Raw genomic sequence first — 24972 nt, 5'->3', positions numbered from 1 at the left:
ACTTCTCAGTGGCACATTGGGCTGAGGTGGCCTGGTTAGTCCATGACAGTGGGAATCCTTTTAAAGTTTTTAGGGGGAATAAAGCCTGTCTTTTTAGAGAAAATAATCTTCTCAAAATTTTCTCCCAAAATTCATCCTTAAACTTTGACGCCTGCTACCACTTGTTTGATAGCAAGCCCTAGCAGATGACCAAAGAAACGAACAAGCCACACATGAATATTAATGAGACGGTTGATCATGCTTAGTTTGACAGCTTGTTTCTTTGTGAACATGTAGGCTCCCAGTTGTACATACAGAATTTTTCTCCTGGTAAAATTGTTCGTGTTTCATCTGAAGCAGTTCCCTGTGGGGCTATTTTAAGGTGTTTGACAGAGCATGGAATGTTGCAAAAAGCATCATTTCTTCCAATTCTTCTTTTTTTTTTTTTCTTAAGTTTGAGAACCACCAAGTATTAGGAAACAGCTAGGGTCCCTCTCTTAGAAAGTCCCCAAATAAGATTCTGTCCCTGAGCCCCCAGGACACTAGGATGTTCCTGACTAGTATGAAGATGTGGCTATTTCAGAGTATTCAGGGCCGCAAGTTCATATTCATGTATTCAGCAGCATGGCCTCTACCATGTTGTGCTAAGTTTTCTGTTGTCAGCTTGAAATCACCTTCATTGTAGGAGGAGGAGAAGCTTGGAACCACATTTCCCAGGATCCTGTTCTCCATGTAGTTCCAAGTTAGAGTCAGCCAATGAGAGGCGGCCTATGTGATTCAGGAGATGGATGGAAAAAGAGGCCATTATACTCCAGAGGCAGTTTAGGGAGATGTGTGGACGGATGGCAGGATGGAGGCCTGCAGGAGCTTCCACGGGCTCCTGTGAATTACCTACTTTGTGTTCTAGGCACTGATGAGGAGATAGTGTGGCTATTTCTGAGTCCTCAACTGAGTATTGCCTGCTGAGGGAGATTCCTAGAAACCACCTGTCATCCTGCTATAGGCAGAGATCTTCAGCAATGGCCTATTTGTTCTTTATTGCCCCAGCCCTTCCAATGATTGTACAAGCCTCCACATCCCTGTATTCAAGCCCTTCATATTCGGTACACTGAGAGGTTGGAGGACTAGAAACTAGGGTGTGGGGTTAGTCCTGTCAGACACTTAGACTGTAGCTGACCTCCACAGTCTCATGGGATACCATCAGGTGGGTCAGATTCATTTTTCAACCAGCCTAATGTAGCAGTCCCCCCTTATCTGCCGGTATACTTTCCATGGTTTCAGTTATCTGCAATAAACTACAGTCAAACAATATTAAATGAAAAAATCCCAGAAATAATTCATAAGCTTTAAATTGCATATCATTCAGAGTAGCGCCAGGACATCTTACACCATCCCACTCTGTCTAGCCGAGGGTATGAATATCCCTTTGTCCTGTGTATCCATGCTGTAGACCCTACCTACCCTTAGTCACTTCATAGCTGTCTGGGTTATCAGATAGACAGTATCACAGTGTTTGTGTTCAATAATGGCCCGAAAGTGCAAGAGTAGTAATGCTGGCAATTTGAATATGCCATAGAGAAGCTGTAGAAGTGCCTTCTTTAAGTGAAAAGGTGAAAGTTCTGAACTTATTAAGGAAAGAAAAAATTATCATATGCTGAGTTTGCTAAGATCTACAGAAAGAACAAATTTTCTACCTATGAAATTGTGAAGAAGAAAATATAAATTTGTGCTACTTTTGTTGTCATACCTCAAACTGCAAAAGTTATGACCACAGTGTGTGATAGTGCTTAGTTCAAATGCAAAAGGCATTAAATTTGTGGATGTAAGACATGAACAGAAAACATGTTCCGATTCATGACAATGTGTTATGCCAGAAAGCATTGAGCTGATACAAAGACTTCACCAAAGGATCCCCTGAAATGAGTGATACCAAGCCATTCACTGCAAGTAAGGGATGATTACAAAGATTCAGGAGTAGATTTGGGCTGGAAGATATAGAGTTTAGGAGAGGGAGGGAGGAGGGGAGGAGGTGGGTTGGGAGGGAGATCGCATTCACATAACTTTTGTTATGGTATAGTATTATAATTGTTCTATTTTATTATTAGTTATTGTTACTAATCTCCTACTGTGTCTAATTTATAAATTAAGCTTTATCATAGGCATGGGTAGGGAAATACAGTACACATAGGGTTTGGTACTATCCTGGGTTTCAGGCATCCACTGGGGATCTTGAAATGTATCCCCCACAGGTAAGGGGGGGACTACTATAATCACAGTTGACAGCACCATCTGTAAAAGACAATATCTAGCACATAAACCTCAAAGGACTTGAGAAGATGCTAACCTGCTCAGGTTTGACATCCACGGACTTATTCAGCCATCCTTGAACCTGTTTACACATTGGGCCTTCCCAGCACTTGGGAAAGAATTGGACTTGTCTTCTTTTCTTTTTCCTTATAGCTATCATGTTTAATGGGACACTTGGCTGGCATCTCTCTAACAGTGCTTTTGAGACTCTCCCAGCTAAACATACAAGGCATGGTGAGATCAATCTTTTTCCTAAAAGATGTAGGAATGTAGTCTTGCCCAATATCTTTGTTAATTATTGGATTTAAAGCTGATCAGAGAAGGGTGCTGAAAACAGTGATGGAACAGACATCTACTACTTCCTCCAAGTTAGCTCAACATGCACTTGGTTGTGTAAAAATGTTTTCATCTTAGCTGTTTCACGGGGAAAAGGCAGCATGGAAGCTCAAACAAGATACATTTTTAAAAATAGATATGGCAGCAGAGTGAGGGGATTAGTGATGTAGTTTGACTGTTGAAACGGATGTAGGCTCCAAGAGGCATTTGTGTCCCTCTCCACCATCGTAGTCCTGCACAGCAGACCAACGTGTCTTCTGGATCAGCATTAGGACAAAATCTGCCTCCACCTCCATGCTGTGGCTAACAGTGCCCCTCTTCTGAGCAACACACTCTTCTTGGCACATTAAAATATTCAGTCAGGTTGTCCTTAAGTCACATTTTAAGAAGCATAACCCGGGGCAATGTTCCACTGTTGTACCACCTTTTTTGGCCCCACCAATTTTTAGAATATTGAAAAACATTCTTATCAGTGGGTAAATTGTCAGTGCTCTGAGTCCTCCCATTGCACCCCACATGCTACCACATTTCCCCAGGATTCATGATGTCTGGAACAGCAGGGGAGCTCCCAGGACCTACCCATTCTCCTTGGTTGATACTGTTCCATACCTGCTGTTAAATGTTGGTAATTTCACCCCAAAGCACATGTGTTGATGGAAGAGCTGAAATCTCAGGGAATGATTTTTACTTCCACCTTACTGTCGCCTAGTCCTGCCAATGAACAAAACTATCGAGAATATTTATACTTTTAATATAATCCGGTATGTTTCTGGTTTAAAATAACCACAGACAGACTCCACAACTGAGGTTCTTAATAGCCTGGTTATACACTCCCTGGACTGGGGAGTGAAACCTCCGAGAAGAGTGCCTTGAATTCCTTTCTGTTGTAGAGAGGAAGCTATAGAGGAGGGCCTTCTCTGTGCTATTACAGACCCAGCGGGGACACACAGAACAGCCAGGGTTGACCAGGGATAAGGATACCCTCTAAAACTCAGGCCAGAGAGGGAGAATGAAAGGGCATACCTGGTCCTCAAGGTCTTCCAGTGGGTTTACAGTGTGTGGGGGGAAACACTGGCTCTGTTGTGAAGGACCTGGTCTGAACCCTGATTCAGCCACTGCGGGTTCTATGACTGTGGGTGCTTTAATCTCAGTGGGTCTTAGTGTATTTATTTTGAAGTGGGTATAATTCGAAGGCTGATTGTGAGGATCAAAGGAGGACATTCCTACATGAAAACCCACAACACTCAATGATAGCTACACAAACCCACAAACCAAGCAGCTTGCTCTTCAGGTTTCTTATTCTGGGCCGTGTGAGGAAAGGCTGGGAAGACGCTCCTGACCGGGCACATTGTGGCAGTATTGTTCTGCTAGTTTCTGTGCTGCACTTATTCATGTACAGTGGGGCCTTGACTTATGAGTGTCCCGACTAACGAGTTTTTCGAGATACGAGCCGTCTCTCGGACGATATTTTGCTTTGAGTTGCGAGCTAAAATTCGGGTGACGAGCCAGCTTCAGATACCCCACCGCTAGTTGGCGCAGCGAACGTCATAGTGGACGCCACCACATCAGCCCAGCATCACGTGTCTCACCCGTTCACTTTATGATTTGACATACGAGTAATTTGAGTTATGAGCTCCATCACGGAATGAATTAAACTTGTAAGTCAAGGCCCCGCTGTATTAGCATTCTGACTGAAGGCCCTCAGTCTCTGTGAAGGTCATGTTTCAGGAGAAAGGAAACACTCCAATGCTTTCCCTTATCACTTCTAGGAAGATGGCCACAGAAAATGTCGTTCAATTCTTATCCTATAACCTGCCAATCCTGAGAAACCACCTCCTTAGAAATTACCATAGGCCTCCTCAGGCTCCCCAATGCCTTGTAATACTTGCCAGCACTGTGGAGACACAGACTGAGGCAGGTGTAAGTTTAGCAAGTTGCCACCTGAGCAAGTTCTTCCTCCCATGATGATCCCTTATCCCCAAACCGCAGGCTGTATCCCATGGTTCCTTGTGGAAACCAGCCACAGTTCCTGGTAATAGTTGCATAGCAAAGCTCATTTCCTGTGCTCTAATGCTTGGAATGCATCATTAATATCTTTAAAGTGAAGGTGGCAAATGGGAGTAACCTCAAATACCAGCACAGATCCATTGATGGAAGCTGCTGGTATACTGTGCTTTATCTGGATTCTAAGGGTGCAGTCAAGGTCTTGACTCATTATGTGTGTCATGGGTGTAGGAAGGGATGATGTCAGTTTGCTCATGATGCATTTGCCAATCCTGGTTTACAGTCTCTGATTCTTTCTCAAACAATATCTTTTTTTTTGAGGTACAAAATATCAGGCTGAATGGATTAGAGGAGATTTTCTTAGGAAAATGATAGAATGCAGATTAAGAGATACCCATCTCAAAGCAGAGTATTTTATGATTTCAAATTGGAAGGCGCCTTGTTAATTGTGCAAGTTTCTGGTGCTTCTGTTTATATGCAGTGAAAAAGAAAATGTGTATTTAAGTGTGCATATCAATGTGTCCTAGCTTTTATTCTATCTTCCCAAGTAGGATGTATAGGCTTCACGTTTTTAACCAGTATTTACTTTCTTTGGCGTGTTTGCACTTCTCTCCCACATGAGATGCATCCATTTCTTCCCATCGTTTCTCTTTAGCCCTCCACCTACACTGACGTGCTGGGAGCCACTTGATGGTTGTCTTGCTTCCATAGGTACCACCGAAGAAGTTTGACATTAGTGCCAGGGATGCCATCTCCTGATGCTCCGAAAGCTATACATCCCCAGGGCCCATGACCTCGCTGTTCAGGGGTGTGAGACTGGCTCCTATCCCTGTCTGCATCACACTTTGCATCCTGGGCACTAAGGCAGCACTAACACATAATGAACCTACACTTCTGCTCCTGCATTGCAACCCTTGTTTGCAAAGGGCTCACACAGGGTGTTGGGTGGGGTACAGAGGCCAGGTTAAGCTCCTGCCCCAGTCCCTGCAAGTGTGTCCACTACACTTCTTGCAAAACTTGGTGCACGTTGCCAGTTGGTGGGCCTGTCTCCATGGGACATTAGCACTTGGATGGTTCCAGTTCTTGGATGTTTTAGAACTGTGATGATTTAATGATTTCCCATGTTCTTTTTAATTTCTCACAGCCATTTTACTTCCAAGTAAAATGTGGTTTTTACTGTAGCTTACAGGGATATCATCTGGAATATTTGGGGTATAGAGGAAATGTTTGACTATCAGATTATTCTTTCTTCTTTCAAATGTCATTACATTTCCTTTTGTTTATTTCTACCATATTAAACTTTTATTCATTTAGTCAAAATGTATTGAGCTGCTTTGATGTACCAGGGAACAATATTGAATCCTAACCCGATAAATATGAATACTACAATCTCTGTCTTCACAGCTTTTACAATTTGGGTAGAAGAGGAGATAAACATGATGAGTGAGAAATGAAACATTAAAGCCTTTATGCCCAGAGAATAGCCCTGTGAGGGAAACATTAATCCCAGGCATATGAGGGGCAACAAATGATATTTCTGACTGACCTTTGCCCCCCAGCAATGGACACCAGTGTCTCTGGGCTGATGTTGACTTTGTCCAGCTCCCAGAGGCATCATTAGCCAGCCCTGGACTGCTGGTATGGTTTTAAAACCTAAAACAAGTTTAAAAAAACCCCGAGCTGGAGGAAATCTGTACTGAGAGCTGCAAGGAATAGCTGCCTTAGCATAAGCTGTGTATAATCTCAAAAGGGAGCAGGTGTTGAGGCCAAAATATATGTACAACAGCTAATGCTTTACAGACAGAGATGAATGTAAAAAAGCTGACTCTGTGTTTGTCCCTTAAGAATGCAAAGCAGGGTTGTGCCTGGCCCTGGTTGGGCAGCTCCCTTGGTTGGAGTGCCGTCCCATAACCGAAGGTTGAGGGTTGATTCAGGGTGGGAGCATGTACAGGAGGCAGCCAATTAATTATTTTTCTCCTTTGTGTGTGTGTGTGTCTCTCTCTTTCTCTCTTCCCTCTCTCTGTCAAATCAAGCAAAACATATCCTCGGGTGACGATTTTATAAAAAGATATGCCCAGCCACTGTTGCTCAGTGGTTTGAGCATTGACCTATGAACCATGAGGTCATGGTTTGATTCCTGGTCAGGGTACATGCCTGGGTTGCAGGCTGGATCCCCAGGGTGGGGCATGTAGGAGGCAGCTGGTCAGTGATTTTCACTCATCATGAATGTTTCTCTCTCTCTCCCTCTCCCTTCCTTTCTAAAATCAGTAAAAATAGATTTAAAATAAATAAATAAAATAAAAAAGAGTTATGTCTGTAACCCACGTTCATTTATTTATTTTTCAGACCCTCACATGTTATGAAAGGTGAGCATAAATCCAAACCAAAGAACAGAAGGCCTATAGTACTATAGGTGCACCCCGTTGCAGGACTGAAATAAAAGGAAGAAGGAAGACTAGGAAAGACAGTTACCACACACCCCTAACTGCAGGGGTTGGTTAGCTGTAAATGTCAGTAGTCCTAAGGCGGACTGTGGAGTAATTTGTTAAATAACAGAGTGAACATGCCAGTCAGAAGCTGCTGGGAGAGTGTGCAGCATCAATTAGAGACAAAGGAAATCACTCGCTTTTCTCTGCATCGCGTGGGCCCTGGGAGGCTCAGAAGTAGCTGATCCAGAAAGAGCAGAAGCAGCAGAAGGAAGGTGTTGAGGGGGGAAGGACCAGGCGACTCAGCCTCCTGGAAGCCTGAGGGGCGGGGAAGAAAGGGAGCCCTCACTCACACTGAGAAAACACCCGGGACCCAAGCCCAGGCTGGAAAGAAAGCCCCTCAGTCCTCAGGGAACCAGACAGAGAGCGTCTGACAGCCAGACTGAGTGTCCAGCCTCACCATCTGCTCCGCACGCCCCTCCCCAACAATGGGGCTCCCGCAGACCTTCTGCCCCTTCCCTTCCCCCACCTTTGGCTTGCATTTAAATGAGGCCCCCTAACTTGGGGGTGGGGGGTGTCCACTCCTGTTGTGCCTCCTCTTCCACTGAGGCAGCCAGCCCAGGAACCCCTCCTCCCCCTCCCCCCCAACAGGAGGCCTGAGGGGAGAGGTTACAATCTCAGCTGCCCAGAGAGATGATTACAGAGCTGCTCCCAAATTAAGCTGCCTCACTGCTGATACTTGGGCATGTGTTGGGATAATTGTGCTTGAATAGTTAATGCCTGATTGACTTGGCTGTTTTGTGTTTGACCATATTTTGAAATGCGATCTCACTGTTGGGGTAGGCAATTAGCATTGAGCCCAAGGGGCTGGAAACAGCGAGACCCAGTTGCTTCTATGGTGATTTCTTGCTTCTTTCCTGGATTCAGCACAGAAAGCTGAGTGTTCTACTGGGGCTCATTTGCCTATATTTGGATCATCTGGAATTTTGATCTTAAAGAGGAAGTCTCTTAATCCTGAACCTCGGGGTAGCTGCCAACTTTGATCTTTGTGCCTTTGGTTACAGCTGAGATTGCTTCCATTTCAAGTCACCTTTGTTCCAGTTCAGCAGTTGGAAGAATAAAATAGGAGGAGGGAGGTCAGGGCTCGGAAAGGCTGGGACAGAATGTGAGCGATAGGTTATAGCACAGAATCCAGAATTTTGAATGGCAGGCCCCTGAGTGGCTTTGGTGCCCTGTCTTATTTAGTTCCTTGTGGATTTGTCCTAAACATCTTTATATCTCCAGAGCCTAGAGCACTGCCTGGCTTTTAGTAAGCATTTAGTATTTATATTTGTGGGACATGTATATGAAAGCTAGCCCAATTTCTATGTGAAACAGAAGGGAAATTTGCTAATTTTAAAAAAAAATCTGTTTTATTTCATTTGCAAATGGGGAATTGAGCATCACTGGGGCTATGTCCCGTATTCTTGAACTAAAGCATTCCAGGTAAGAATTACAAAAGTCGGGCCGTGGATTTCACAAATTCAAGATCACTTGGGGGATATTTGAAACTACTTGTTATAACCAAATAAAAAAGGGGGCCCTGTGCTATTTATTTAATCTTATTAAAAATAACAGAAGCAGGCACTGAATTATTTAAAAAGAAAAGAGGAGGTTAACTATGAATAGCCAGATGACTTCATGCACATCACCAATTCCATAAATGATGGCATAACAACCCATTTGATGAGTTTTATATGGAAATTAAGAACCATAATTAAATATATTATGAAACGTAGGTAATGTGTCTGAGACAATTCCAGGATTACAGAAAAGTGTAGAGGAGGTCTAAGACCAAATAATGGTAAGATGCAAGCCTTTGCAATTTCTGTAATGCAGTGGTTCTCAACCTTGGCTGCACATTAGAATCACCTGGGAATCTTTTTAAAATCCTGATTTCTGGGCCCCATCCTCCAGAAATTGTTTCTTTGTTATGGGGTGGGGCCACAACAGTAGTAACAAAGAAACAATTTCCGGAGGATGAGGCCCAGAAATCAGGATTTTAAAAAGATTCCCAGGTGATTCTAATGTGCAGCCAAGGTTGAGAACCACTGCTGTAATGCCTGGGACCTCGGAGGACTAAATCTTAGCAAAATGAAGGAGTTGGATGACTTTGGCTTAATGGTGTGAATTTTAACATATCTGGAACATACAAACTTGATTTATTTGTAAATTGATCGTTGATGTCCCTCAGTCAAGGCACAACTCTTATGCTGTTCTCGTTATTGTTTTGAACTAAAAATGAAGACTGATTCTTGTACTTTCATGTGTTCTGTGTTCTCTTATTAAAAGCTTTTTCCTGTCCTTGATGTTTAATTAACTCTTTCAAAATTAGCTATTTATACTTCTTTTGTTTCCTCGTCTACAAAATGGCGGTCTTCATGGAATTGTTGTGTAGATTAAATAACACATGTGAGATCATTACAACTGTGCCCGACACACAGTATTTATGTATATATTTCAGTGATGATATTTGGAATTTTACTTAACTCCAGCGCCTTCTTATTTATTGAGGATAAAGCTCATTTGTATTTCTGTTCTGTTTAAATATGCGTGCCTCTGCTTAAGAAGACTGCAGCCCTTTCCAAAAGGTAATGCAGACTATTTATTATAGTAAATACCTCTGTACGGTCACATAATGAGTGATAATAATTCTCAGTCACTGCCCCAAATTTGAAATTCTAATTATACAATGATCATAAATTCCTAGCAGCTGGGGCGTCTGGGTGACGTATTAACAAGGCTAAGTATTTCCGTGCATCGCGTAAGCCAGAATAGAGTAGTGAATAAGGCTTGAGGTTTTTATCTTTTCATGGAGTAATAATGCCTATCTCACAAAATGGCAGAAAAAGTTAAGTAAGATAATGTACGTCAAGAGCTTAGTACAGTGCTTGGCCTGTAGAGAAAAGACCCAATAAATGAGTAAGTGGTGGTGGCGATTGTGGTTGTTACTAGCTGTGACTGCCATCCTGGGTCCCAGAAGTTGGAATATGGGCCTTTTGTTCTTCCTTGTGGGAAACAGCATTCAAGAGAAGCTGGTGGGGACAGTTTGGCCTTTTACAGGGCATCTGTGGTCTATTGCAAAGAAGCCATTTCTTGAAATAAATGGCAGGTTTCCAGTCTCTTCTGCGAGGTGTACAGATGATGATGGCTTTGCTGATCCAGGGGCACAGGATCAGTCTCCTCCTTCTATGCTCCCTCTTTGCCCCCTGCCCCCCCCCCCCATCACAGCCATCGTCATGATAAAGGCACCATTTTGTACTTCCTCATGTGTGCAAGGACTTTCTTTGCATTATTTTTAATCATCTTCGGAAATCTGATCTCAAGCTAGATGTTATCCCAATTTACAGTTGTGTAAAAGCCACTTAATTGGTAGGTAACCAAGTATTCACCTTGGACTTTCTTTATTTTTTAAAAACATGTTTTTTATTGATTTCAGAGAGGAAGGGAGAGGGAGAGAGAGGTAGAAACATCAATGATGAGAGAGAATCATTGATTGGCTGCCTCCTTCACGCCCCCTACTGGAGATCAAGCCTGCAACCCCGGGCATGTACCCTTGACTAAAATCAAACTCAAGACCCTTCAGTCCGCAGGCTGATGCTCTATCCACTGAGCCAAACCAGCCAGGGCAACTTGGGCTTTCTGACTGCCAAACCAGAGCTTTTCCATTGTCATCTGGCATGGTTTACCACCTCAGCACTCTCTCAAACTCTAACCTAACAAAGGTCTCAAAAACGGCTATAAAGAAACATTTTGGAGGATAATCTTTTTCTCAACTTGAATTGTGTTTTTCTTCCTCCCCTACCGAGTACGAAATTATCAGAATCCGCACATACACAACTTGCGAAACTAGTGCGAGTCACTACTCTGAGTGATGTTACATAGAGTTTGGCTGCAAGAAAATTAAACTCAGTATCAGGAAATAGTTCCCAAAACCAATTTTTTTTGTGTGTGTGTGTGTGTGTAAAAGCAGCTGCCAACAAAAGAGTGAAGCAAATTAGAAAAAAAGTCTCCTAACCACAGATATAAATTCGTATAGTATTTAGCTCAGCGTTCCAAGGAGGCTGAGACCTGCTCCATCTCGGTCTTATTATACAGTGAATAGTAAAATCAAATTTGAATCGGGCCTTTGGATATTCTTTCTAGTACTTTCTCCTGACACCTCTGCAGCCTTTCAGGTACTGGGACTTTAGAACAGAGAACAACTTTTTAACAAATAAGAATTGGTGGAGGGAGTGTTCCAGCACACTCCAGGAGCGGCATTAACAGAGGAAGGTCTCCAATTTTTGAGTACTTTTGGAGGCTGTCCGCATCCGTGTAGCATGTGCACAAATAGCATATTTTGCTCCAGGCCTCCTCTCAGTCCTGAGCGTACACTTCACTGAACATGTTGCAAGAACCATTCATTTCAACCCAACACCTCTGCAGGGGCAACTTGAGGTGTAGCAAAATGGTTCTCTGAATCCTTTTAATATGCCTACTAGCCTCTGGTGGCCCCTAAAATCTTATCTGTATGTTATTATTACTAAGCAGTTTGTGATATGAGAACTCAGTTTTGGGAAACTCTACAAAAATTATCTAATAATAGTAATCACTTGTATTTGCATAGTTCCTTGCATTGTATCAGGTATCCGCAAACATTTAATTTTCTTCTTAGCTCTGCCGCATGGATCAGATAGGTGCATTATTCATCCTTTGCAAATAGTTACACAGTCAATTCCCGGTCAGGGCACATACAAGAATCAACCAGAGTACATAAATAAGTGAAACAATAAATCTATGTTTTTCTCTCTCTTTCCCTCTTTCTCTCTCTCCCTTCCCCTCTCTCTAAAATCAATAAAAAATATTTTAATCACGCAAAAAAGGGCTTGCCCAAAGTTACATGGAGCAGTCGAGCCCAATGGTGCTCATGTGTTCTGAGATCTAACCAGGCATCCTTCACTGAGCTGCATCTCCTCAGAGTATTTCCATTCTGAGAGAAGAGCTTGCAGATTGAAAAGTGTTTTTAATACACAAAGATTCTGATTGTGGAATTTCAGGCTTTACGTCAGGAATTAGGCAAAGGTAGGCTTTGGGGGCACCTCAGGTCCTGCTGTGGAAGCCTAAAGGAAGGCAGGTTACCAAAAGCAGTTGTTTCTCTATCCCACAGTAAAAAGCTGACTTTTTTTTTTTTTTTTTTCAGAAAAAAGGAAGTGCATTTGTATCAGTGTCAAGGGTAAATAAAAGTCACCGTCCAGTAACAAATACTCAGTATTTCTTCTATTTACCATATTGTGGGGCATTTTTATTAGAGGATTTTTAATTGGGGGATAGGAGTTAAGCAAGTGAATACATAGGATGAAATTTAAGGGAAATTGGTAAGCAACTAACATAAAACAAGTAAATGTTGTGCATCTGTTTGTTTGCAGCCTGGGAAATTTCCCTGGTGAAATCTGAAACTGGCCCTCCTACATGGAGAACAAGGAGAGATGAAAGAAAAGGGCTGAGGGTTCCAGCCTGGGAGGCTGTGTCAGAAAGCAGGGAAACTTACATAGGAGGCTCCTGTGGTTGCTGCAAGGTGAGTCCATCCCTACACCTGCCTGCCAGAATCTTAAAAGCTTATATAAAGACATTAAATGGATTCAGTCATGTATTCCGTCCAGATGGTCTCAACAACACCTTGCTCTCTCAAGGCTATGTCCTTGAAATAGCTCCCGGTGCGGGAATACTTGGAAGAACATACATTCCAAGGACAGGGGCGGGGGAGGAGCCTCAGATTGCCTGGGTCCAGCTCATGGGTCAGCTGGCGGCCACGTCCTCTCGATGACCTCCTCCAGCAGCATCATGGTGGCTGTGGGTTCTGTGGGAGATTCCACTGCATAATAATTCCCTAGGTTCCTTGGGAAATGAGAGCCAGCATATACACATTTTCAGGTGCATACAACATTTATATTGTTATGGAGCAAACAAGGTGTGCACCTTCAGGGAGAAAAGGTGGCATAGCCGTAGTTGCTAGTTATATAAACTTAGCCTAAGAGATAATGTTGATAATTGTTTTTATGTTTTCATTTGTCTCAAGGCAATGTATAATTGCTTTTGGAAGCAATTTTCTGACGGTTGCTTTAAAACCCTTGTCAGATCATTCCAGTATCTGTTTAATCTCAGTGTTGGTAGCTGTGGATTGTCTTTACTTATTAAGTTGTGATTTGCCTGGTTCTTGGTATGATGAGAGATTTTTAATTATATCCTGGACATTTTGGATATTAGCTTACGGGACTCTGGATTCTATTTAATCTTTTTTAACGGAAGATGGTACCCTTGTTGAGGTTTAGCTTGAGAGCCGGGTGGGCATATATATCTGGCTTCCTGGTGGGCTCTGCCAATGCCAGAGTGGAGAGCTGGCTCCCACTGCTTCCTTGCAAGTGGGTGCGGTGGAAGTTCGGCTCCCCACTTAGTCCTAACACCTTCTCAGAAAGTGAGGCATCAACTCCCACTGCCTTATTGCCTCCCAGAGGTGGAGTAAGACCGTGCTCTGCTGAGGCCAGAAGGTGGCAAAGCAGAGGGCTGACTCACCTGCAGGGCAGAGCAGAAGGAGAGTAGGAGTGCCAACTAGCCTTGCCTCATCCTTGTCTCATCCTTCCTCTTACCACCTCGTCGGTAGCAAGTGGGCACGGAGGTTCATGGCTTCCGTGGAAAGTGAAGCACTGACTAGATGTGACTCACAGATTGTTTAGTTTTTATCACTACCCAGTTGGTGGGGCAGGAGGCTCTGCCTGCTACTGGACCTCACTAACTCTGTCTTGGGAGGGATCCAAGTATTAGCGATTGCTTCTGTGGGGAGGGATAGCTCACTCACACAAAGGGCAAGTTGGTGCTGGCTCTTGGCTGGGTCTTGATTATGCTCCCCAGGAGCCTCTTCACACGGCTGCTTGAGCTTCCTTATGACATGGCGGCTAGGCTTCAAGATGTAGAAGCTTCTAGGCCTTCTTAATACCTGGCTTAGAATACTTATAATATTTGTTTCTACATTCTATTGGTCTTACACGCAGCGCAGATTCAAGACTAGGGAATGTGAGTGCCACCTTTTGGGGGAGGGGCAGCTTGGACATAGTATAGGGACAGAATATTTGGAGCCATCTTTGGTGAGCAACTTAACTCCTGCCAAAAAATGTCTTTATCTGTCAAATATGAAACGGGAAGAGGGAAACAATAGTACATATATTATAGAACTGCTATGAAAATTTAGGAGATAATATAGGTATCAAGTTTAGAATGACTGGTGGCACTTAGTAAGTAGTCAATACATCTTAGCTAATTTAGCAATTTTTGTGTTGATATGAGAATGGCAAATTGCTGCAAAACATTTAGTTAGAGAAGAGCATATCTCCCCCCCCCCCCACCAAGGAAGTTATTATATCTTTTTAAAAATCCAGTTAGACAATTGTACTGGTTAATATTTCCTTTGAAAACTTCAATTAATGCATTCTCTTTGATGTGCTTCCTCTGAAATGACTGATAGAGATTTTTAAAACGAGACCTCAAGTCAGTAGCCATCAAATGAATGGAATAACCCATCGCTTTATTGTATAATGGCTTTTGGTGTCTCTGTTGGAATCCTTTTTCTTTTGATACTTCCTTGTGGGTATTTTTCTTCTTAATATCACTTTTTAGTCCCTCCACCTTCTGCTTTGAAAAAGCAGTCCTCTATGGAGATTGAATGACTGACACTGGATGACATGCCCTTGGGAGTTACTCCTGGTTCTATGGAAGTGCTGCTGTGCCGAGTTAGCCTTTAGAAAAGTCACAGGTCAGCAGAGGTCAGCAGCCAGGTAAATCCAAGGTGTAACCAGTGGGGCCAGAGAAATTTCAAGGAAAGTCATTTCCAGATTTTAGCAATTCTGACAAGGTAATTTCTTGTTTCGACACCAGAGATAAGGATCAATGCAAAGCAAAGTGCTACTAAAATTATATAAATTCATTGTTTTTATCAGTTGAAATGTTAGCCAGGTCAAACGTTTCATTGACCAGCACATGGTGTCTTTGTAACTACCTTCATTTTATATGAAAAGAGCAATAAGGCTTCTGCCATGTTTTCATAACACGGCTAATTTTCATTCTTTTCTTTTGATTCTGTGTTCATACCTGTAATTTCCCCAAGTGATTAAGACCCCCAAGTTATTTATTTTACAGCTGACATTTCCTTCCATGATTATCCATTTTTTAAGTTGTTGGTTTTTTTTAACAGCCACATTTTATTAATGACCATTTATCATACAATAATAAACTCTGTGTCATTTAGTCCTTCTGGAATTTTCTGTTCCTTGATTACAGTGTAACATACCGCCTGATTAATTGCTCATCATTGCTGTTTTCAGTTTCTGCATGCATCAGTTAAGGTAATTCCTTTTTGGCTTTACTATCCACTGAAGATTTCATTTTCAACACCCTTGTTAGTTGTTTCCACCTCTCTCACCTTCTTGCATTCCCTGATAGCACAGAGCACACGCTAAATCCCTGTAGGTGGTCACCATTTACTCGTTTCTGTCTAGCGCAGTGATTCCCAGATTTCTGTGTGTCTTAGAAGCAGCTACAAGGCTTACTAAAGCAGAGATTGCTGGGCTCCACTCTCAGAGTAGGTCAAGTGTGGCCAGAGAATTCACATTTTCAGAAATTCCCAGGAATGCTGATGCTGTGTGCCCCAGGAGCAAGCTTTGAGAACAATTGTCATAGCAAATCAGTATGGTGGTTAGAGCCTAGGTTTCTGCTGATACGGGTTCAGAGCACAGCTCTGCTGCTTAACCCTCCCAGCCATGTGTCGGGAAGGTGCGATCTTACAGTTCCATCTCTGTAGGCTGCAGTTTCCAGTCATAAAATGGGAAGAGGACTAACCGTCTAGACTTATAAGGATTAAATTACATGATCCATGTAAAGTGTTTAGTACAGTGGTAAGATGTAAATACTCAATAAATGTCAGCTACTGGTATTTTTTAAAAATATATTTTATTGATTTTTACAGAGAGGAAGGGAGAGGGATAGAGAGTCAGAAACATCGATGAGAGAGAAACATTGATCAGCTGCCTCCTGCACACTCCCCACTGGGGATGTACCCGCAACCAAGGTACATGCCCTTGACTGGAATCGAACCTGGGACCCTTGAGTCTGCAGGCCGACGCTCCATCCACTGAGCTAAACTGGTCAGGGCAGCTGCTGGCATTTTTTATGAGATGTGAGGAATTAATATTTAAGCTCAATTACCAAAATTAAGAAATTGTACCGCCTCCAGAAAATTTAATATTTTTCTCTGGATCTTGATTTTTCTATACTGTTGAAGCAGAAATGCAACTTTTTTTTTTTTTTTAAAGATTGGTCCTTTGGACAGAAAGATGCAGTGGAAAGATCATGAGATTTGGAATCAAGACCATGCCTGGGTTCTAATCCACCCTGCTATTTCTAGCTTTGTGACTCATAGCAATTTTCTACATCTCTCTGATCCAAGTTTCCTTTAAATATTTTCTAAAGTGGTGCTATAAGTGGTAAGGATTGTTATATGGATCAAATGAGCTAGATCATTTGAATTTTTTTTTACTTTAATGTTCTGTGCAAGAATAGTTATTTTTGTTAGTTTTATTAAAAATAAGGGCCTAGAGCAATTTTAATTATATATATTTATTATCATCATGAAAAGTTGTGCTTCTGTGGAGTAATAGTTATGGAATAAAAACTTTTCCATTAGCCGTAACTGGTTTGGCTCAGTGGATAGAGTGTCAGCCTGCGGACTGAAAGATCCCAGGTTCGATTCCGGTCAAGGGCATGGTTGCGGACACATCCCCAGTGGGGGGTGTGCAGGAGGCAGCTGATCGATGTTTCTAAGTCTCTATCCCTCTCCCTTCCTCTCTGTAAAAAAATCAATAAAATATATATTTTTAAAAATCAACACTTAAAAAAAAAAAACTTTTCCATTAGAAAGATTTTGAGGTGGTAGTGACTCTAACTGGGAATTGCTAAACGCTTGCTTAGCTATGTGGATGTGCTATTTTCTCTTAGTAATTTAGTTTGTTCTCTTTCTCATTAACAAAAGTGCTGGTTCATCTTTCAGGCTTTTTACCAGGAAGAAGTTAACATCTGAGTGGCCATATTTCAAAATGATACTGAGTGAGAGAAAGAAAAAAAAATTGTTATATCTGATAATGATTGGTCCAAAAGCACACTTAAGAAAACTTTGTTCTCATAGTTTGAGTTTCTCATTTTGGTAATAAATTTTAGACAAAAGTCAGGGACTTATTTTCAGTTTGTATTACAGGATTCCTTCTAAATAGGAAAGCGGTTCCACTTAATCACATTTTGAAAGATGTAGCAGTAAACATTCTGTTAGGCACTGTGGGAGATCTGCCTGTGTTAGATACATTTTTCTCTCACATACTGCAGGACAACATAGAAAATCCCTACATATGTCCAAAGAAGATAAAGTCAGAGGGCTGAGCGCTTGAAGGGGAAGAGGTTATTTCTGGCCAGGAGATCAGCATCTTCCCATTTTCAGGCCACGTGCTGAGCCACATTAAGACAATGTGTCTGAGTGTCACAAGGAGGCTGGGAAGAACTGGGTGAGCCCAATTTGTTGACCTTCACGAAGGATTATATTTAAACCAGCTCAGACGGATGAAAATCTATCCTCCATTGGGGAGGAAATCCTTGCCTTGAAGGAGATTCTCTTACCTTCTTTCTTAACTCATTGCAGGACTTGACAGCCTTGGCTTGCTGCCCAGGAAACTTGCTGACTTGTCCTCTCTGGACTTGCTTCCTGTTAGGCAACCACCATCGTATTTGTGGGGGCCCACATGTCATTGCTTCATCAGTTGATTAACCAATTAAACAAATAATTCTCAGACTCGGGATATAGTACTGGTTAAGAGCATCGAGAGTCAGGCAGTTGGGATGAGAGTCTTGGATCCTTCACTTGCTTGTCCTGTGACTGTGGGCAAAGTTACTGCAAACCTCTGAGCCTCAGTTTTTTTACCCAGAGAGTGGGAATAATAGGATTACTGTAAAGATTAAATTTTTTAAATGCCCTTGGGTTGAACTACATGAACTCTCCAATATGAGACCATTTTGAACAATAAAAATAGCGATTTTATGTGGTTCGAACTAATAAATGGCTTAGCAAAGTACCTTAGAATCTACCCCAAACTCAACATTACTGGCAACTTTTAGAAACAAAGGAAAGGCTATTGTTGTTGTTGTTACCATGGTCTGCAGTGTCCGGGCTCGGTGCGGGAGGATAGTCCTGTAAACCATTAGACAGCGGTGAGAACATTGATTTTGGAGCTGGGTGTGATGCCACAGGTGGGTGGACGGTGCAGCAGCATCTGGCTTGACCTGCAGAAGTTAGGGAGACTCCAGGGAGGTGGTGGCATTTGAACGGGAGGGTACGTTGGAGATTTCTGGGTAGACAAACCAATGGAGGAATTCTCAGCAGAGGAAAGAGCATGTCCTCAGGGCACAGAAGTGGGAGGGAATGTGGGAGATTTGGGGACTGTGCTGATTCCGTATTAGAAGAGTGTAAAAGTAGGGCTGTGGGAGTGGAAGGACTTGAAAGTACAGAGAACAGACATGGCTTAAACAAAATGTAGATTTTATGGGGGTAGTGTCATGATTGGTTTTGCAAGTTTGAAGGTTCTTCTGGAAATTTTGAAGAGAATGATTGGCCTGGAGCAAGTGTAGACATGTAAGGAGGCTTCACAGTGGTCCAGCTAAGCCAGTGGTTCTCAACCTTGGCTGCACATTAGAATCACCTGGGAATCTTTTTAAAATCCTGATTTCTTGAGCCTCATCCTCCAGAAATTCTGTTTCTTTGTTACTACTGTTGTGGCCCCACCCCATAACAAAGAAACAGAATTTCTGGAGGATGGGGCCCAGAAATCAGGATTTTAAAAAGATTCCCAGGTGATTCTAATGTGCAGCCAAGGTTGAGAACCACTGAGCTAAGCAGTAATGTATGCTCAAACCCAGGGCCTTTAATGTAGTTTTAAAGGACCAAGTGATGCCCTGGCTGGTTTGGCTCAGTGGTAAAAGTGTCGGCCCCTCAGACTGAAGGGTCATGGTTTAGATTCCTAGTCAAGGGCACATACCTCGGTTGCAGGTTAAATCCCCAGCCACAATCAGGGAGCGGACAGAGGCAACCAATCAGTGTGTCTCTCCCAGGTGTTATATCTCTCTCTCTCTCCCCCTCCCTCCCTTCCTCCCTCCCTCCCTCGCTCCTTCTCTCCCTCCTCTCCCTCCTCACTCCCTCCCACTTTCTAAAAATGAGTGGAAAAATATCCTCAGTGAGAATTTAAAAAAAGGTCCCAGTGATGGGTGGGTTCAGAAAAGTGAAGTGTAAGTTGATCCCTGGGTTTGTACAGAAAATAGAGCAGGAGAAGGAAGACTGGGCTCAGGGAAATGAATAGGAGAGGCCTGAGACCAAAACGAGTTGAGTTTGGGGAATGCCACATGCAATTTGAAGGAGAGATTTGTCTTCCTCTGACTTCCCAGAGCCTGTGGTTTCTGATCAGACTGCAGAAAGAGGTGTTGTTCTCTAGGGGGCGCCATGGAGATTGATGAGACCCTTACCCTGGCATTTACCCCGCAGGGGCGAATTACTCTTTGATTTTTCGGATTTTATCACAGTGCCTCCTTCCCAAGGATTTTGGTCATGTACCTGTACCGAAGTCATGGTTAATATATAAATAAATAAATAAAAAAGTAAATAAGTCCTATCTAATAAAGAGAGAATATGCTAATTGACCCTCATGCCATCTCAAAGATGGTGGCACCCACAGCCAATAAGGAGGGAATATGCTAATTGACTGCCCCGCCCTCAAAGATAGTGGCGCCCACAGCCACAAGATGGCGGCGTCCAGTCCCCTCAGCCCCGTAGCCGTCCAGGGTTGGCCAAGGCTTGTGCTGCCGGCAGTGGCAGCAGCAGAGGTGTCACCTTCCCCTGATCACCAGGTCACCTCCTACCCCTGAGGGCTCCCGGACTGTGATAGGGGGCAGGCCGGGCTGAGGGACCCACTGGAGGGCCTCTAGTAAATAATAAATAAATAAAGTCTGCTTACTATGTTTTAAGCACTGTTTCAAGTGTTTTCTGTCTAAATTTTAGTAACAACTCTATGAGGTAAGTAGTGCTACTAATCCCATTTTATAAGGGACAAATATGAAGCTCATACAGGTTAACTACCATGTCCAAGATTACATAACTAGCAAGCACTGAAGCCAGGAGGCACACTGAGGTGGAGGGCTCCAGGCACTGTGTTGCTAAGTATTATGCTCTTTATATATATTTGGCCTAGGCTAGAGAATCATACGTTCCCTTACTATTGGGGTGCTTTATAATAGGATATTATGGTGTTTTTTTAAATAATTCTTTATTTGGCCCAAATTATTTCACATAGTGTTCTGAGGTTTGTAGATTCAAAAAAGACAATCCATGGATTAAGTTATTCTGCCTAGCCCTGGCTGGTGTGGCTGAATTGGTTGAGCATCATCCCATGCACCAAAACATAGCCAGTGACTCCCAGTCAGGGTACATGTCTAGTAGGGAGTATGTGGGAGGCAGCCAATCAACGTTTCTCTCTCACATCCATGTATCTCTCTCTCCTTTTCCTTTGTTCTCTCTTTGAAATTAATAAACACATATTTTTTTAAAAACATTCTTCTGTCTAATGCACATTCCCCAGTGGGAAAGATTCTGGATTTTGATTCTAAATAATCTTATTGTATTCGGTTTCTTATTTTGTTACACTTTCTAGTTTGGGGCCCCTCTTTGAGAGGGGTCAAAGAGGAGTTACAATTGCAGGTGATGTACACTGAGTGGCCATATTATTATGACCACCCCATCAATTCTTCGTTGGGCCACCTTTTGCCTTCAATACTGTGGCAATTCTTCTTGGCATTGACTCCACGAGATGTTGACAGGTGAGGCGAGGAATCTGACACCATGCCTGATGAATAGCACTGTCCAGTTCTGTGAGATTTGATGGTTGTGAAAGCAGCTGCCTGATGGCTCTTTTAACTTTGTCCCACAAATGCTCAGTTGGATTGAGATCTGGTGATTGTGGGGGCCACCCGAGCAAGGTAAAGTCTCCCTCATGTTCTTGAAACCACTCCTGCACAATATGAGCACCGTGGCATGGCGCATTGTCTTGTTGGAAGAAGCCACCTCCATTGGGATACGCCATCAACACGATAGGATGAACTTGATCAGCAACAATACTTAGGTATGTTGTGCTATTCAGACGTTGTTCCACATGAATTAAAGGACCCAAATCATGCCAGGAAAACATGCCCAAACTGTAACACAGCCCCTACCAGCTTGAAGGGTTGCACTCATGCATGTGGGTGCATGCTTTTATGCTGTTTCTGCCAAATTCTCACTCTGCCATCTGCATGATGAAACTGAAAATATGATTCATCAGACCACATGACTTTTTTCCAATGCTCAACTGACCAATCCTTGTGTTCCTGTGCGAATTGGAGACGTTTTATCTTGGTAACTGCAGACAGCAAAGGTCTTCCAACAGGCCTATGGCTTCCTATCCTATATGATGCAGCGTATGGCTAATTTGCCTACAAACGTCAGGTGGTCATAATAATCTGGCCACTCAGTGTGTGTGTGTGTTTGTGTGTATTATATATTCTCTGGGTAAATTACATTTATTGTTTGTTTTTGTTTTGACTGAGAAAGAGCTTTTTATTTTTTGTGTGTGTTTTTTTTGTTTTGTTTTGCTAAGTCACCTGTCTATATCATATGCTGGTGTGTGGCATTCCTACAATGATTCTGTTCACCCTTGCTATGGACTGTGTTTGTGTCCCCCAGCATTTACATGTTGAAGGTCTAATCCCCAATGGCTGGTATTTGAAAGTGGGGCCATTAGGAGACTCTGTTTAGATGAGGTCCATGATGGGATTAGTACTCTTATAAAAAGAGGGACGCGGGAGCTCGCCCTCTCCACCATGTGAGGACACAGCAAGAAGTCATTGTCTGCAAGAGGGCCCTCACCAATCTCCAGAACTGTGAGGAACAAGCATGTGTTCGTTAAGCCACCCAGTCTGTGGTATATTGTTATGCAGCCCAAGCTGACTAAGACAGGTCTCCTGGGACTCTTCAGTGAGACGCATCACACCTCTGCTGTGGACTCCAACAATGGCATGACAGTCCTCTGTGTAAGGGAATCCCTTCCCTTGGGAGCAGCCTGGTCATTGACTGATGGGAAAACCAAGCTGCAGTTTTCCTTCCATAGTTCTGCTTTTATGAATAATTTAACTGGGCTTTGTCCCTCCCTTTCTTTAATTGCACTCAAAGAGTGTTGGCATTAAGAATCCTATGAAAGACAGAGCAGTTGATTATTCTTATCATCCAAGTAAGCACTCACGTTGGAGCAGTAAGAAGCACTGCACAGAGATAGCACGTTAGCAGAATTGCGCTCTCAAGGGCAGATGTCTCAAGCCAGCCTTGACTCTCTAGAGCAGAAAGGCAACCAAGCACAGTGCTGAGGAGTGGGGTAAATATTGAACTGACAAGAAAGTATCTTGAAGAAAAGAAAAGATTAACAAAAATCCACTCTCCTACCCAATGATGGAACTATTATCCTCAGGAAAGCCCAGTGCTCTTCCTGGCTTGGGTATGAACTAATGGTTTGAGTGAACATGCTCTTTTTACCTACTTGCCTTTGCATATGGTATTTCCTCTGTCAGGAAGACCACCCTTACTGGCCCACCCTCATTCTTCTGGATAATTCCTACTTGGCCTTCCATGCCTAAATAGCAACAATGATAGTGGCAAACACTGATATAGAACTTACTATGCATCTGGTAGAGTATAAGGGGGGGGGGGCAGTGTGAGTACCTACTTTAGATGTAGGCAATAAGGGCTTGCATTGTCTGTGAAAGAGAGCTAAGCTCGAGTAGATTTCTCTTCCCCACTCCCATTGCTAACAAGCATTTTTTGGTAGAAAAACAAAACAAACCTTTTTATTTTAATTATAACATACTCCAGAAAGCACACAAATTAGCTTAATGATTTAGCTAATTATCATAAGGTGACCACACCCATGTGACACCACTCAGATTAAAAGGAATATTACCAGCTCCTTGGTACCCTCCCTCCCAGTCAATGTGAAGATCCTCTGACTTCCAACATCCTACACTAACTTTCTAATAAATGGTAACATTTGGTATATATTATTTTATGGTATAAAATTTGGTATATATTATTTTACTCAACATATGTGTGTGAGCTTCATCCATGCTGTTGTGTTTAACTGTAGATCATTCATTTTCCTTGCTGTATAATATTCCACATATTTGTTTTTCCTGTAAATGCTAACTCTCTTCCCCCTTTCTGGGAACTCTTCATTCTTTCTTACTCCAGCACACAACTTCTAACATATCCTGAGTGTACATGTCTAAATCATCATTGGTTGCCCAGGACTGGACACCAGAACAATGCAGGCCAATCATGGTTTCTGTGCTCATGCCCACAGAAAAAAGGGGGCCATTGTAATACTCTCAACATTAAAGGTTTTTTAAAAAATTATTTAAATGTATATATTTTTAAATGGGATCAGAGAGAATGTTATCATAAGAGATTTTACAAGTGCCTGAGGCCATGTTCTCTGTGAAGAGGAGTCATTGTTCAGTAGGAGATAGTCAGGCTTACACTTGGCAGTGTGGGGAGATGGAGAGAACACCTTCCTGGTAGCCCTGGCTTCATTTATCCTGGAGGCCCCGCCACATCTTACTTTTCCTGTTGTTATTTATTTGATCCATTAAATTACTCCTTGGCTTAAGTTAGTTCAGGCTGGTAATCCATTACAACCGGAAGAAATCTTGCTAATAGAGACATGTTACACAGACCAAAATGTATAAAATCAATAGCTGTGGAGCTTCTCTGCCTCATTGCCTCACTTCACATCAGTCACTTAAGAAAAAAAACAACAAAAAAACCCACTGAACTGAATTATATTTAACATCCAGATGCAATTTTTGAGAAATGTTGATGGTTGTAAATTTTGTCGGTATAAGGAAAAGTATTAGAATCTGGAATAGTATTTTATGAACAGCACTGTAGTCTGGATGGCTGCCCAGTACTTTCTTCATGCTGTTCTCACTTCACTCACAATAATCCTCTCCCTTGAGTCTTGGTACCTCTGAGCCTAGGTCACAGAGCCCCAGTGAAATATGTAAACCCTGTACTCTGGCTTCAAGTACTCGTGCCTGGCACATAGAAGGAGCTCAACAAATACTTGTTTTGTGATTGCTACCCAAATTCAGTACTCACTGTTTAGCTGCAAGTTCTTTCCTCATTTGTGGATGATTGCATAGCATATGCATAACAATCGCTACTCCATAATCTCTTTTATGCCTCTGAAATTTATATTCTTACTTGATAAACGACTCCCTACCCTAATGAGCAGCTTTAGAGTTTACTTCTTCATTCTAACACATTCCAACCTTCATGTTTAGCCCTCTTGTCCTTCTCCCAACTCAAAGGAAACTGTGTCCTTATTTTTCTTTAAAGCTCAATCCCATCTGAGAGACAGTGTTCCTACATATATTTAGTCCCGCTCTCTGGCATCTTCAAACTCTTCATATGCATAGACTGCCTACCCAACCTATGTGTTTCTCCTTCACTTGGAAAGAACATTATAGTATGATCTTGGTGTCTGCTCTAGCTACCATCTTATTACTTTTCCTTTATTGACACATTTCTTTAAAAAGAAGCTCAAGGATTTATTGGTTACCTGTCTTAAAACCTTGAAATACCTTCTACCCATTTCCAAGGTAACACATTCTATCTATCTTCTTGCTCAATCTCTGTCCCCGCCCTGGGCTTTTCTCCTTCCTTTCCCTGAGCTCTGAACAC

This window comes from Myotis daubentonii, chromosome 11 (genome assembly GCF_963259705.1).
Source record: "Myotis daubentonii chromosome 11, mMyoDau2.1, whole genome shotgun sequence".
Taxonomy (NCBI): domain Eukaryota; kingdom Metazoa; phylum Chordata; class Mammalia; order Chiroptera; family Vespertilionidae; genus Myotis; species Myotis daubentonii.
Note: the sequence above shows the minus strand (reverse complement) of the source record.